Source organism: Solanum stenotomum, unplaced genomic scaffold (genome assembly GCF_019186545.1).
Source record: "Solanum stenotomum isolate F172 unplaced genomic scaffold, ASM1918654v1 scaffold7955, whole genome shotgun sequence".
NCBI lineage: Eukaryota > Viridiplantae > Streptophyta > Magnoliopsida > Solanales > Solanaceae > Solanum > Solanum stenotomum.
In genome coordinates, this window is record NW_026036944.1 from 16,505 (window position 1) to 21,472 (window position 4,968).

General features: G+C 26.2%; 1 non-coding gene across 1 annotated transcript; it reads left to right on the forward strand.

Moving 5' to 3' along the window:
- The first annotated feature begins 4,243 nt into the window (after positions 1-4,243).
- Positions 4,244-4,347, forward strand: LOC125853041 (U6 spliceosomal RNA). The gene has a single exon (XR_007445111.1). It is a non-coding gene; the product is annotated as a U6 spliceosomal RNA (small nuclear RNA).
- Positions 4,348-4,968: the final 621 nt, after the last annotated feature.

Below are 4,968 nucleotides of genomic sequence, written 5' to 3' on the forward strand. Positions count from 1 at the left end.
AACTTCTCCCAAATAAACCTACAGTTTTGGTTTTCTTAAAAGTTTATTAAAAGTCGTGGTTTTCATCTCAATTAAATATTTATCGAACTCTGTTGGTTAGATTTAACTAGAATTATGAGGGGAAAAAAAAAAGAAATTACCGGAAACTCACATTCTAGAGGTAGGATTACAAATTTTGTGAACTACTATTTTTTATTTATTTGTAGAATCCGATACAACTTTTTGAAAGGTAATTTGTGCCCTAACCCAAAAAATTGTTAACTTTTGATGGACTAAAAGGACCAAAATTATTAAGGGACCATTTTTATCATTTTCTCCAAAAAGACAGATGGAATAGTAATACGTATTTTTCAATGAAAACAAGACTGTCGGATACACTGTATAGGTTGTGGGATTTGTTGGTCTTTATAAACAGTCTCTGATTTGATATAGTGACCAACACTGTTCACAAATTGGAGAATTTATTACCAACGAAAAAGACTTTTTTTTTTTTTTTATAAAGATTAGTGGTGGAGCCTGAATTTTCACTACGGAGTTTGAAATATAAAAGGTAAGCACATGAAATGATTAAAAGGGAATTCAATATCTATTGTATATATGTAAAAATAAATTAATTATATAAAAATAATGTAATTTTCCATCAAAGAAGATTAGCTTTTGCTACCTCTGCTTCTCGACAAGGTGTTGTTAATGGACAAATAAAGAAGTATTAATATCCAGAATAATGGGAATTGAATGTAGCAAATACATACTTCATATTATATTAGATGGACACTTTTTAATTTACATGATTATTAAAAATCATTAATAAATTGGTCATTTTAGTATTTTTCCATTTGTTTATATATATATATATATATATAATTAAATAGCTGAGTTTATAGATCCTTTATTCAATATATCAAATAAGTGTGTACTAAAAAGACCAAGCCAAAATTAGCTTAGCATAAAAACAAACTCAAAAATTCATATTAATTAGCCTCTTCAAACATGAAATTCTTGAATCTTCAAAATTTGTTTCATTTTCCAAAGGTGATATTAGTTGTGGAATAAAATGAGAAAAGTTTAATTAATTTGATCCTGATTTAGTAAGTAATCAAGTAATATAAGTTTAATTAAATATTTTTAGCAAGATGTTCATCTAATATGGGACAAAGGAAATAATTAACAAAACATTAAGATCGATAAATGTACAAACAATTAGTAAAAGGTATTTACCGATGAATTACCTAGAAATTACGAAATATTATATACTCTCTTTGTTCCAATTTATGTGACACTTTTCATTTTTTTAGAGTCAAACAGTTTAAGTTTAACTGAGAATTTGCGCATGAAATCTTCAAATTTTTTATATGAAATTTATATATTTATAAACTAGGTAAAAAATATTATAAATCATAATAATTGATAATTCAAAAATATTTAAAAAATCTATAAATAAAACTTACAATTAAAGATATTAAAATTTGAAAAGTGTCACGTAAAATTGAATGGAGGAAGTAGCTAATATGAGTATATATAGCACTACCAGTAGTAGGATTAACAGCGATCCCAATGAATTGTAGAATGTGTATTGCTACAATTATATTCCAAAAAGTGCATCAATTTCAAGGTTTGACAAAGAATAAACTTTATGAAGAAAAAGAACATGCGTTTCCATGCCTTTATGGTGATTTAATTAATTTAATTTATGTATCACTAATCTCTCCTTCAAAAAAGGGTGAAAACACGTATATTAAGAAGTTTGTTACTCTCTAATCTCCACTACTCTTAATTATATACATTTTCCTAAACACTACAAATCTTTCCTGGATCACATACATCTCCATGCACATACCTCTATGTTTATTTTTTTAATTATTTTTTCAAGATATATAAAACAAATTATATTATAGTGAACAACGTTTAAGGGAAATCAAAAAGTAATAATTAATTAATTACCGGAAGACACTAAACTTAATTATCTCGATCGGATATGGCCTGATAGTCATGACTCATAACTATAAGTTTGAGATTTTACGTATAATTTAGGCAATTAATAATAGAGAAAATTAGAAAAAAATGTCCACTAGATTAAAATTCTTTTACCTAAAATAACTTAATTAATATTAATTAGACAAAATGATCTTTCGACTCATTTTGTTTCCGCCAAAGTGCACCTTGCCTACTTAGTTTAATATGGAAAAACTATCTAGCCATACAAACATTTCTACCATTTTTCTTAATTCGTTTAAAAAATACATATATTGTCTTACTAATTAATAATTTCATATCAAATTTTAAGTAAGATACACCTAAATACATATATTTTTGCTATCAAACACACTTTGAAATACATATTCATATGGAGAGAGATGAGTGAGAGAGGAGATCAAAGGCGAATGAAATATGAGGGAGGTGAGTGAAATAATTTATCTATTTCAGATACATGCAAATCACACTAGATACATAAATTTGGGAATTGGGATACTAAAATACATTTCAGAAAAATTCTGAAAGTCAAATGCAAAGAGAGATAGAGAGGTGAATGATATAGGAGAGAATCGGCATGAATACAGTGTACCTAGAATAAATTACATATAATTTTTATCCAATATATCCAAAATAGATATATATATCTAGACGCACTATTAAGAAGTTTTTAATCCATTATTGAACAGTAGAATACTCTAAAGCACGTTCCTTTTTATAAGCAAAAATTAAATGGTTAAGTTGATCTGTGGAAAAGCACAAGTGGACAAATGGTATAGCGACACGTGTATACACGAAACATCATACGGAGGAGACAGCTGCCGGAGACACCGGAAGTTAACCCATGTGTGAACACTACCATTCTCCTTTTGACTTCTCCTCTCATCTCATCCACACCATTTTTTTTTCCCTTTTTAAAATTAAGTTTTGTTTTGAGAATTTTTTTTTATAAAAACAATATTGATCATCACAGGAAAAAATGTTCGTTCCATTTAATACGAAATTTACAATAATATGTTGTCTGTTTAATTTTATTTGTCTACTTTTCACGTCTCTTAAGAATAATATTAATTTAAGTGAATAGTTTATCAATTATTCTCTTTGTTCCTAATTACTTGATCACTTTTAAATTGACAGATCTATTAAGAAAACAATGATTGATATACTGAGTTTATCATTTTACCCCTATTAATTATGAAGTGAGTGAATTAAAAATTTAAGATTTTCAAAAAAATCTATCTTTTTCAAAGTAATTAATTAAGGGTACAATAGATAAAAAAAAAATTGTCCTTTTTTTATTTGTCAAAATGAAAAAGTAATTAGGGACAATTAAAAAAGGAAAAGTGGACAAGTAATTAGGGACAGAGAGTACTCACTACTCGTATTAATCATGTATAGTCTTACTTCTTGATTTTTTTTTTAGGGGAATAAGTAATTAATGTTGAGAATAAAATAGAAAAAAGATAATTGTTGTTTCCTGATATGTTAAAAATGAAAATCTATTTTTCAAGATAATGAATAAATAAATAATGTATACATATCTTATAAAATGTAATCGCATTGTAATATGGCTACTCGTGGCTAATATGTCGCTATATAGCATGTATATATCCAGTATTATTATCTATTTTTTAAAAGAAAATATTTTGTCACAAAATAAAATTAACAACAGATTATTGTTTACTTTTTTTTTAGGCAATTATTAAATGTTTGGATTTTAAAATCTAATACCTCCTTTTTTTCTTTTTCTTTTTCTTTTTTTTTTTCTCATTGTTAGTTTTGTAGGAGTCATGTCCCTGAATTCTCCAACATTATACTAATCAAGAACCAATAACCAGTCCTAAGTTTACGTGACCAAAATTCAGAATTTCTGGCTAACCAAATGTACTTTTTAATTGTTCGTTCACATTTGTTTATTTTTCTTTTTCTTTGGAAACAGAAGGATTTTATTTACCTAATTAGAAGGTTTATTCATACAAAAAGAAACCAGTCTAAATGATGTAGTTCCAGTTACATCTCTTTTGAGAGCTTTTGATACAATCGACGTTCCATTACTAGAAATAAAAAAAAATCACTATGAATTAATGATAATGTTATGTTATAAAATATGACTTTTTTCTATTCATTTTTATCGCACCAGCTCAATGAAAAAACGCATGATGAGAAACAAATTCTTATTGAAATACCGAAAAAGTTTTCAATTTTTTCCTTATGAAAACACTATTATATTTTCTTTTCTCATATTCAAGTAAAATAGTGATTCTTTAGTAGTGTCCCTTCGGAGACATTTGATAAATTTAGAACGATACAAAGAAGATTAACATGACTCCTCCAAAAAAAATAACAATCATAAATCGAGAAAAAGGTTCAATTTTTTATTTTTATTTAAAAAAATGTCATTAGGCAAAACAAAGTTATTATTAATAATTAATAAATAAAAAGAAAGACAATAAAGAAGGGCAGTTTACTAACTTTAATTACTAATGATGCATTAGTCCATTAGACAAAGTGGTTAACACCTAATTATGCCGTCATTTTGACTTGCCTCAGTTATATCTTTCCCTTACGTTATGCTAACTCAAGTTTTAGAATTACAAATTCTTCTTTAATTTATGGTGATCAAATTCCTCAATTTTATATGCAAAATTCTAAGGGATAATTACAATATCAAATACTTCGGCGAACTAATTTACAAAATATATAGATTGTGAATATTTATATTAAATATAATATCCATATCTATCCACAACATATACACTGATAATATATATAATGTATATTTCAATCATACTGATAAATTAATTGATCAAACTATACATATCTATAATTTTACCAAAGTCTAACCATAATGTCCTAACTTGTTGATAATTTGGACTATAACAAATCCTAAATTTTGGTGTGTATTTTCAATAACGTGAGCATAAAAACTAAGACCCTTAAAGGGAAAGTATTACATATACAATATTCTTGTTCCAAAATTTGAAGAGTACTGTAACT